Source organism: Cyanistes caeruleus, chromosome 2 (assembly GCF_971803275.1).
Source record: "Cyanistes caeruleus chromosome 2, bCyaCae1.hap1.1, whole genome shotgun sequence".
Taxonomy (NCBI): domain Eukaryota; kingdom Metazoa; phylum Chordata; class Aves; order Passeriformes; family Paridae; genus Cyanistes; species Cyanistes caeruleus.
Window position 1 is genome coordinate 95,632,876 of NC_141702.1, and position 12,293 is coordinate 95,645,168.

Sequence of the window (12,293 nt, forward strand, 5' to 3'; positions counted from 1 at the left end):
ACTAGCAATTTTTCTACAGGTAAATATTTGTAATTCTTACAACAGCACTTAAAACCCCCAAAATATCAGGGGGTGTTAGAAGTATTGCAATCATATGTGGGTCTGGTAGAACTCCAGATGTTTGGGGATGAGGTGTTTTATAATCTTCCCCACTAAGAATCAGGAATTCAGTGCACTGTTAAATCAGTGAAGGGAAGACCAAAGAGCCATCAGCTGTCCGGAAGGGAGACCAAGCTTCTCCTTGTGAATCCTTCGATCCCCCCAAGGAACCCCACTGAGGAGTGTCCCTGGGGAAACCTCCTCTTCCTGCCTCCGAAGACTCATGGCTGCAGTTGATTTTGTCTGTGAAATGACTAGCAACTTCTTTCTTAAAAAAGAAAAAAAATCTCTTGGATAATTTTGGAATGATGCAATGTACCAAACCAATGTCCTCAGAGCTCAAATGCTCTGGTGACTTAGAGCTACAGCACTGAGTGAGCATTAGCACAGGGGAAGAGGATCCTGGGGTACAAGAAGTATGATGCGAAAAGACAGTCCTCAGCAGATGAGAATGACTCCAGAACCACTCCAGTTTACTTCTGTGGAACAACCATCACCAAAGAGTTCTACTAATGCTATGTACAATTTTTAAAAATCTCATTTTTGTATATAAAAGACTCTATATCTTGGATTCTCTAGTCATTTATAGTCCACATTCATTTCAGTCACTAGATTGCACAAGTAATAATAGCCTACACGTTTTCATACAACTCCTTTTCCAATTTCTACCTGCAATTGATGTGAAAACAATAAGGTCCCAAAGCAAAAGTATTTCTGTTTCAAGTGCAGCTAGTGAGGAAACATACTGCAAAGAGGTTTTTGTTTTTTTACAAGACCATTTTGCATCAGATGATTCAGATAAATATTTCTGGATAATCATCCAAATAATAAGGACTTGAACATTTCATGACTTGCTATTCCACTTCTAGCCTCAGGATTGCAGGGGAGAGCAACAACAGCAAAAGGATGTGACCTTTTAATTGCATCCAGAAATCGGGAGTTTCCCTGTCCCAACTGCATGGACTGTTAAATGCAGACATTTAACAAATGGGGAAGAGAAAAAGCAGAATCAAAAAGAAGCATATGTTGATCTGTGTGTATAAAGGGAAAAATAAAGGTTTTCCAGGGTAAATAAAGAAGTTTGCATTGAACTTTTTGTCAGAGTTGGTGTTAAAATCTCTCACCTATATACTGAGCTTATCTTCTGAAGAACTGAAGCAAGTTCAGCAAAACTGAGTGAGCTGCCTTTGGTTCTAAGAATTCACTGAGACTGCAGACAGATTGTCACTGTTAGATTTTTATATGCATGAAACCCACACATGCATTTACACACCCCTGCAACTCACTGTTAACTACAGAGGGAGAAAAATGCAAAGCCAAATCTACACTTGAAGAAATATAAAAACTACAACAGAGAATTTGTCCAATAAAAAAGTAAAAATTAGTATTTTCAACTTTTGAAAACTCTTGAAGACGCTGATTATTGTGAAACATGTATTTCACATCCCACACCTTGACCTCAGGAACATTCAGTCCTAGTGGGTTTAGCTGCTTAAGGAGTACCAGCTAAGCTCTTCAGCGGGTGTGTGTGATGCATTCCCTGGGACTCCCCAACAACTGGCCCTGATGCGCGCTTCCCTTGCGCAACACGGGCTGGGAGCAGGCACAGTGCCATGGCCAAGGTAAATTCACACACCACAACAGCACAGCCAGACCTGGTGTTGCTTCAAAAGCAGAGCAGTGCTGATGCTGCTGCTGAGTGGTGGGGCTGGTGGAAGGCATCGACCTTGGCCCTGTCACTCCCTGCTGACACCAGATCACCCCTTGCCATCTCAGCAGAAGGAGGCATCCTTGGAGGGAATTATACTCCTGGAGATCTTGCTCTCCCTCTCCAGAGGGCTGCTCCAATGGATAAAACTGAAGCCTGCCTCAATCCTGCCTGTTTCCTGTTAAAATCTGGTCTATGTACATATATGTGTAATATGTGTATATACTAAATATCAATTGCAGGGAAGACAGGGCAGTCTTTCAAACTTCTAGTATGTCAGCATACTGTACAAACAGGAAGCAGCACTGCAGTAACAGGTCATTAAAAAGACTGCATACCAACTGAGAACCAGGAGAGTCATCTAAAAAAAAATAAAAATATATCAGGCCATTTTTACCATAGTTGGCATAGTTCTAACCTAAATCTCACATGTTCATACCCCATAGAATAGATATCTGTGTTTCAGAAAACTGCCCAAGTAAGCAATGTTATAAATAATCACATATTTTCTTGCTGCCTTTTTCCGTAACACCCTCCTTATCCCTTAACTGCCTTTAGTCTTTTGCTGTCTCCTTGATAGAAACAAAAATCCTACAAAAGGTGGGGAGAGAGGACTGGAAAGTGGTTCTCTCTCCTTTAGTAGGAGCCTTTTCATGGCAGAGGCAATCTGAAAGTGGAAATCTGTATTTCCCTTTTAACAGGCTTTAGTCCCTTCCCTCTCCCCACCTTCTACCTCAAAATGAATTTACAAGGAAAGTAAAGACAGTTTAGTTTCTCAAGAAGATGACATGAACTAGCCAAGATTTGCTGCCTGATAGAGGGAATCCAATGGTGGGTAAAAAACAAAAAAAGCTCTAACCCATCCAAGTTCTTGCTCGTGACAAAAAGTACCCGTTCAAAGATGGACAAAGCTCAGTGTTTGCAGTATTGCTGTGATCACTCTCATCTAGAAAGGGCCCATATTTGTATTTCCTATCCCAAAACCAGCTGAAGCTGCTATGTGTTAGAAACATCTGAACAGCAGCTCCATTTCTTTTTCATTTTTTTTTAAAGTGAAATTAAACCCACCCTACTTCCCCCAAGTATTCACTGTTTTATAATCCAAGCTGTCCCAATACAGCAGTATCCACACAACCAGCTATGATTTTTAACATCTGTTTTTCATTTTCTTAACAGGAAACCAACACAATTGCCATGACAAAGGAGGATTCTGGTCTTATACTCTCATTTATCTGTCGTGTCTACACTTGGCAACATTTGATCTTTATTCTCTAGACACTTAAGAAATAATCTAGGAATTACTGCTTCTTGACAATACAAACAAATAAGGCTATCTATAAATAAACCATAGTGAGGATGGGAGGAGGGTTGCTTTGTACCCACAGAGGGGCTGCCTCAAGGCTACTTCTCAGTTTGTTTTTTGGCCAGCACTGGGCATCAGGAGGTCGCCCTCCTTTCTGAGTACTTTTGTGCAAGCCTGTGCATGGGGAAGAGGGGCCCTCACACAAAGCGCCTCTGAGAAATTGGTTGACTTTTTTTCCTCTTTCTTGCCAGTCTCCCTGGCAGGGATCTGGGTTTTGGTGGGACCAGGGAAGGTGATATCCCAGTTGGCAGCATGGCCCCTGAAGCTGCCTCCCTGTGCCTGTGGCACTGGCAGGTAGAATTCACTCCCCACGTGCTGCTCACAGAAGGCAGGAAAAGCATTTGCATGGGATATTTAGCCTTAACTCCACCCTACCAATTTCAGTTTGAAAACCCTGGAAGTCTGATATTCTTTAAATAAATTACAGGCACAAAAACATTGTTTAGTTTATGCTATACTCACGCAGAGCTTTTTTTTGCTAGCACCCACCACGTGCTGCCTAACCCTTTTTTCCTTTTTTTCTTTTGAGTTTCACCATTTGTAGCATCTCTCTCTGGCTGTTCTTGTTTTCCTTGGGCCTCATCCAAACAGCTATGGGAGGAAACAGCCAGGATGCCTATTGACTTATATAAAAGTTGAATCAGGGCCATGGACAGTAATGGATACAATCCAGGGTCTTTTTGAAGGATCTGAAATTAATATCAGTCCCTTGATATACATATTCTTAATATGACAGGTATGTTTTTAAAAGGACAACCTTTATTTTTATCTGTCTCTCTTTTCTATGTGAAAATGTTGCTCATTGTATAAATATACATTTGTAAAGAAATCTTCAGATTCCATCAAAGAGAAGTAAAGAATTTTAAGATAAAAAATTAGGGACACTAGTTAAAATTGTTCCAGTTTAACATCTTCAGCGTTAAGTTATGAGATTGACCCTTCAAATGCTTCATTACAGGTGGAATTTTCTTGGAAGCAAAGAGCACAAATCAAAGAATGCATGTTCTAAAGTCATTTGTAGATAGTTGCAATTAAAATAAAATGGCATACTGCCTACCCCCCTGTGGCATCCAGAGGCTGGAGGTGTCTCCAACTTCTCTACTGCTAATGAGAGTTAGGAGCCTCAGGAGAGAAGCTAAAGCAGCCCTTGAACCAGGAGACACAACTGACATGAACATGTTCAGCATGCAGCTACTTGAAACCACCCAAGAAAAAATACAGAACGTGAGGCATTGCCCCAGATCTTCACCCCTCACAGGGTTTCTGTCCATCACTCCTTGCTAGAGCAAGTTTATCCTTCCCTACTTGAGATCAGCAGCCTGCGATGTCCCTTCACAAAAGTCTTTGCCTTTTTTTTCAAAGACTCAAGCAGAGGTTAACCTTTTTAATGACATTTGGTACCACAAGCCAGGTTTAATGCAAGAACTCAGTGGTGGGAGCATTACCCTGGGAAGTGGGAACTTGGAGTCTAACTCTCTGTCAGCCTGGCATTGTCCAAATATGTGAGCCATCAAAAACTGGCCAGAGAACTTATATGCACAAAAGAGTACTATCTAGACACAAACCAACAATAGCACTATTTTTACATACAAGTTTATTTATACTCATCTTACTTCAGCTTATTTCCTAGTTAAAAAACTGTCTATTTTTGTCCAAACAGACCTGCTTGAGCTTTGCCAAACCATAACAATTGAACTTTTGTAAAGCAGAAATTTGAAGCCAGACGCGATCATACAAAAAAATAAATATTAAAATGACAAGAAATCCCTAATTATTTAAGATCCCTAAAAATAAAGAAACAAAAGGCTTGATCAAATTCAGCCATTAAAAAAAAAAAAAAAGAAAAGTTTGCATTAGGTCAAGTTTGCATTAATCTCACTCTTCAAGGACGAAAACAAGGAAACTTATCCAGGGTTTGCAGTAATATTTCAGTTAACAGAAAGAGAAAATAAAACAACAACAAAAAAAACCCCAAAAAAACTCCAAAAAGCCAAAAATTTCAACAGAAGGAGTAGCTAAAAGTGTTATTTTCCCCCCTCTTTTACATGAGCAACATCACAACATTTTCTGACTGCTTCTCTTAATAGGTGCTCAATATTGTAAATAAATGGTAGTTATCTTGGCCTACAGGCCTACATAGCACTGATATCAGGAGAAAAAAATAATCCTTGTAAACACACATATTAGAATTTGTGCCCTTATTAGCATGTCTATCATGTTAAAAATACACCCAAGCAAACAGCTGATACCTTGTGGGGAGAACAGTAGTGAAAACCTAGAAAAGGTTAGAACAGTATGGCCAACTGAAAGAAAAAGAAAAAAAAAATCTCTTCAACTGCTATTGGCAGTTTTTTGCATTTTTTACGTATCCTTTTTATTAGTTAAAATAATATGCAGCAATTTGAAATATGCCATGCAGGAAGAATTAAGTAGATGGGAAGTAACAGTATTTGAGAGGCAGTTTTCTATTTAAACTCTATTACTTACAGGAAATATTAAATCTTTTACTATCCACATGGAAAATTTTAACAACACATACAATTTTAGATGAACCCAAGTCAAGATATTTCAGCTGTAGAGAAACAAAAATTTATTTGGGGTCAGTTCAGCAGTAATTTGCTTGTGACTGAGATGCTATAATGATTTAAGGAAAGGTATAGATCGAATGCCTCTTTCTGATACCTCCATGGGCTGTCTCCATATAAGACTTCACCTCCAGTGACCTCCAGGGTCTTTCTTTTAGCTGAACCATAAGTAGCTGACAATGGAGATCTTATGGACATAGTGTATGTGGGAAATGCAGGCCAGCTGTGAGGAGCAAGTGACTCAAGGGAGCACTGAAGGTGACTTCTAGTTAGCACCCTTCAGTCTTCAAGCTTGTTTTCCCATCACTCAAGCCTCACACATCTTAACCATCTTGCACATAACTAAATGAAATGAGTTTTCACCTATAAATAAAATGATTAAATAATTTCACTGGTCTAAAAATAAGCCTGTGCATACTGGCTACTATTCTAACCCAAGCTGCATCTTCTTCCTGTGGCCACTTCTAGTAGTCTGTGCAGAGTGCAGATGGGGATCTTGGTTAGGGAAACAACCATGGCACTTTACATAATTTTTTCTGACTTACACCAGCCTTATAACCTTTGTGTTTGTTGGCTCCATACAAGTGCTGCTATTAGCAGCAATCCTGCAGAGCACTCATCCCTTAAGACCTCATGAGTGGGGGGTTCTGTTAGGGTCACTAACTGAAAATGAAGTAAAAGGAAGCTGTGCAATTGGTTCCTCCAGATCTCAATACTCATGCTTTTATATTGTCGATAAGTTCTACTAGATCTACTCTAATAACCAGAAATTAAGAATAAAAGCAGGCTTAGAGTATCATTCCACTATCCTGTCTTTGTCCACTGCCAAAACAAGTATTGCATCAGTTGTTACAGGTGCAAGCACTCTCCACATGCACCTACAAATGCACCTTTGTTTGGGGAATGCATGAACATATGCGTGTGAGTATAGAAAACCAACTCAACATGTGGCACTCAGACAGCCTTTCCTGCCGTCTAACTACAGTTATGAATGAATCCAGCATATAACTCCAGCAAAAATTCCTGCTTTCAGACTCATGGAAAATATTATATTATTTTTGGCTTACATCAAAGAAAAGCAGTGTGATAAAAGAGTAGGTCCAGTAAGGTCCAAGCTCATCTGCATTTTCATCTATACGTGTCTTTTGAGGTCTCTCTAGGTTCTGTTTGCTTAATAAACTTCATAAACTCAGGAAGCATACTTCATATTTACATTTATTGTGTTTTATCACGCTGTAGATGTAAAGCACCCATTTAGGAGTGTGCAGTTTATATATTTTATATACATCTAGTAAGCATAATGATCTACAATTTCATTCTATGGCCTATATAAATATTCATCTGTCAGACTATAAATGCAGAAACCTAATATTTTACTTTGGTTTTGTACCATTCTTCATCCATACTCAAAGGAGGGAACTTCATCCTAAAAGTAAAATCACCCCTATTTCACTTTGCTGCCAAAAGAATGAATTCCAACAGTTAACAGAAATAGCTTTCTAATCTATCCCATCACCCATACTCCCAAAGATACTGCACCAGGGGAGAAAAGACACATAAAGAGCAGACAGCCTTAAAGAATGGGAAATCTCACCCACAAGATCTTTGTCCATGATGATACTTCCTCTGAAACAAACTCACAAGAAACTCTACTACAATCTTTTTGTTACTGAATTATGTGCCACTCCTGCTTACAGCAGTCTAGCCAGACTGCACATTAAGAGCGGCTCTCTCTGCCATCATTTCACAAATTCAAGATACTAAAGACAAAAGCATAGCAAGAGAGAAGAATTAGATCCAAATACTCCAGAATCTGGAGAAATTAAGCTGGGATGTGTAGGTCATGACATGGGCTAGCACAGTCTCCTTGCTTGTCTCAGAATACTTTGCTTTTATAAATTTTCTTCCTCCTATTCCTGACAAAAAAAATTCTAAGACAAGCACTTGCAGCCATCTTTTTTTTGTTTTTCATTACTGCATGCCAGCAATGAAATGACTGGCTTAGGTCCCACCTGACCCAGTCCCAGACATCCAAACTAGATATACTCCATTCTACCCCATGTCATATTGTTGCCCTCACTCCCTTCCTTCCAAAAAAAGGTTATTAATGTTTACAACAGATCAAGACATCCTGTGAGCACCTAGGAGGGGTGGCAATGTAGGCTCAGACTAGGTGGATCCCTTCCTGAAGTCCCTCATGAGGCTTCTGAGCTTCTTTAGACCCAGCCTCAGGCAGGAAGACAGGGCACATACATCCAAGGAGAGTCTCCCATGAGGAAAGCAAAGCCTGTTACCCTTGTTGCAATAGAAACTGCCTTGCATTTTCAACAGAACACCCTCTAGATGCATTATGGTGTTTAAAAACTATCCAGAGAGGCAGCAGAATATTTTCCTAATGCAAGAAAACCTTCCAGTTGTGAAGACTTAGTCTAGTTTCACCTCATTTGGTCTCTTTCTCTAGGGACTAGAGAACACACATGAAGGTAGGATAGCATGGCAGCTAAAAATTACTTTCTTTCACTGCAAGGCTGCTATTGGAAATAGGACATGCACTAACTTATAGGGAAGCGATTTACTTCTGCTGAAGTCAGCTGAAGACTGAGTGATAGAAGCTGCTCTCCCCTGAAACCCAGTTTCTTCCCTATCCCCTGATGAACTATAAATGACCTATAAGTGCAATATTTCTATTGTGAGGTATGATGCATTTAAGCAGTTCATGTGAGTATACAAAAATTCCTTAGTTTCAGAGGCCTGTCTGGTCTGAAGGTTGTGTCAGGAAAAAAGTCACCTATAAGAATATAATAATTAGCAGTTAGTAATTATGAGACTTCAGGACTAGAGAAGGATAAATAAGCAATGAATCATACATAGCACCTTCTTCCATACCTACAGACCTATAGAAAGAAAACATCCTTGACATCTTTTGTCATCGAATCATATAGTTATTTCCATGCTTTCTACCCCCTGGGCATTGCTACAGCAGGGCCACTAAATTTTCATGTTTAAATCCCAGTCAGAGCACCCACTTTTATGAACAAAAATCCACAGGGTACTGTCTGGAGTACTACTATCCAGGCTACTACTGGAGTAGGTGCACAGAGTTTGATGGTGCAATAATCTGATCAGCACTAACCATCCTGCTAAGTCCTTTATGTCATAGGTAATGAGGAAGATTTGTTATGGCCTCTGGCAAAGAAAGTGCTTTGATAAATCAACTTCAACAGAGGAGACACTGACTTTCAGTCTGAGTAAGATATCCCTGTATTCATGCTAAGGTTTGGGCATTTCTCCTATGGTTAGAAAAAAATACTCCTACACATGGGATCCATTCCTATAATAGTCAGTGGAATTTCAGTCTCCTTAATCCAGTGATGAGTTTAGTTCCACAGAGTGCAAAAATAAATTTACTCTGCCAGTTTTCGGCAGCATACCAGCCACCAAAAAAAATGGCTTTTATTAATGATTAAATGGTAAACTTCACAGCTCCTCTCCTGCAAATGTCTTTTTAGATCTTTTGGCGTGACATTGAAGAAATAAAAAAAAAAAAAGAAAAAGTGTAACTAAAGCTGCTTTTCCTTTAGACTGAAAACTGTATTTTTAGTTAGTAATGTTTGCACATTTGGACTGGAAAAAAGTTGAAACAGAGTTTCACTCCAGCAACTGAGTCAATATACAACATGCTCTTTCTCATATGGAAGAAAGAAGTATGCGAAAACCTGCACGAGAGCTTGCAGGGGTAATGAAAGCTTGCTTGTAGAATCTGCCAGGGGCAGATGGATGTAACAGAGCTCACCTGCAAATTACCTTGTAGGCCAGTTGTATCACCTTAATCTTTGAATCATGCTCTGTCTAAGGCTGCATCCTGAGCTGTAGCACTCTGACAGTGCAGGAGCATGGTACTCTAGCATACAGGAGGGGCACAGCTCATAAAGGTGTTCAAGGATTTGATAAAACTAAACCAGCTATAGCATTAAAGAACAATTTGACAGGGCTACCATGTTGCCATGGGACAGTTCAGCTGGGACTGCTGTGCTGACCAGGATCCTGCCTGTTTGCATGCAGACAGAGCTGTGCTGGCAGATATCCCTGGTACAGAGCTTACCTCAAATGAGATGAGGAAAGCTGAGAGGGAAGTTTATGCTTCAAAACTGCATTAGATACAGTGCAAAATCTGAAGTGTTTTGTCTCTTCTACTCAAGGAGCCTCAAGAGCCCCAAAGGCACAAGGAGCAAGTGGCAGGACACAGTTCACCTTCCATATAGCTAAACCTTCCCTTCTCTAGATGCGAATCTGGGGGGTGTTGCCCCAACCTTTGCTGTTCTTTGGAGATTGCCCAAGGACTTCCTAGGGGGCTGCCAGTTGGCATGGATCAAAATCACACCAAGAAACATTCTAACAAATAAAACAGTAATGGGCAGCTGCAAAAGAGTGCTTGAGGCTATGAGCAGGACCTGTTGAGTCTCCTGGTACAGACTTTCTATGCACTGCTGTAATGACTGAACACTACACAGCACATAGTTTATCTTGGAGATCTATAGGAGATGTAGCCCACACTTGTTCTTAGACACCTCTGCATATCAAGTAACTCAAGCCTGTGAGCACTGCACTGGAGTTCTAGTTTCATATGATGAGTGAACTATTTTGGAGTTAACTTTCTGCTATTGTATAGACACTGAGATAAAACTCATGAAAACGGTAGTGATTTGTGTTGTCTTTATAATAATTAATTTACTCTGCAAATTATATTTCAAACCCTCTACTAATTCAGATGCTCTGAGAAATGCAACATTATCAGCTGTTCTTTCTTCACAAGAAATGTTTTGCAAACGTATCTGGTGCAAGTTTCATGGAGTTAGTGAAAAGTTATACAATCATATACCTTTCACAAAATGCTTTGGGATAAAGAATTTTCAGAGCTAGATCTCTCCTACAGATGGACATGGTCCTAGCAAGGAGTGAGAGCAGCATGTGGGATGACCATTTTCATAGAACTCACTGGGCTGGGGAAGTGACCACTAACATGAATGAAAGAGTCTAACTTCAGATTTGCATACAGCTCTCCATGTTCATCACATTCAATTCTTGGCCTCCAAAATATACCAGCTCTTTGCTTTAGCACAGAAATGCCAGTATGCTGTCACCTGTTGAGGTCATTTAATCTATCATTGAAAAATTATCACTGCCTAGGTATCAAAACTTATAAGCAGTTGTCCTCTGAGCCAAAAAGATTAGCCTGTGGTTTAAAAGCACTGACTGCAGATGTAGAGCTCTCTCAGAAAACACAGAAACACAAAATTGAGACTGGGACAGATTTCTGTTCAACCACTTCAAGCCCTCAGTCAAAGCAGAGCCAGCTAAAGAGATACATCAGACCAATAAGTACCAGTGGAGTTTTAATAACCTGGCTTCCAAGGACAGGGATTCCACTGAATTTCTGAGACTCTGATCCAATGCTTAACCAGCCTCTCAAGTCCCACTTATCCAACATGGCTGTTCTCTGCTAAGCTACATAACTTCTGATTAATCAACAACTTTCAAAGACAACACACACAAGATTTTTTCTACCTAGCTTCTGTAGATAATTTCTTATTGTCACAAAGTATAGGATTAATTTATCCTTGTATTTTCACAAATAACATTTGAATTACAATAGAATACTTTGATCCCATTCAATTGGAAGAATAAAATAACTGATACCAGGAAACAGTTTACATTAGTAGTAAAGGTCTCTGAGCATGATACACATGAAATGCAAAACAGGGCTAATTTAATAAGACAGAAAAAGCAGCAGGTTAAGTCAGGACGTTATATTGCCCACAGGGACAAATCAGCCAAAGCAGTACATCATTGTAATCACGTATGCTTTAAAATGAGCCAACATATTCTGACCTAGTTGTGCCCCAAAAAGACATAACAAAAAATCAGATAATGCATTGGCTATGTTGATACCTGTTTTCTCAGCAAAGAGCAAAGAAATAGAAAAAGGAAAAAAAAAAAACAACAACCCAGTATTTCCTTTATTTGTTCTCTGCCAGGATCTGAAAACAGTGAGATATGAGTTGTGCAGCCACCTCAAATTTTCCAGTGACAGAGATAGCAAAGGGATGGGAGAACAATCAATGTTTTAGCATATAGTTGCACTGTGCTCCTTTTCCCATTATACCACTTTAGACTTTTAATTGATAATTGAGTGTAACACATAGCTACAATGTGAAGGATCCTGATTTGTAATGCCCTTCACTGTACTTTAGACTTTAGAGAAATTCCTGTCTATTTTAACAATACATAAACCATCATACAAGTCAATAGGGTACATCCTACCTCCTCATCATTTTCCCTATCAACTTCAGCATCCCTGCTGCCTTACTAGAACCATGAGGAAGAGAAGAACCACTTGAAAGAACAACAGCCTGCAGGACATCTAAAAACTGCAATAGCTTCTCCCAGTCAACCATGATAAGGAAGCTGATTTTTGCCCAGCTCTGCAGATTGAATAGTCTTTGACACATTTGTAAAGTATTACCAGTCGATGAGGTAG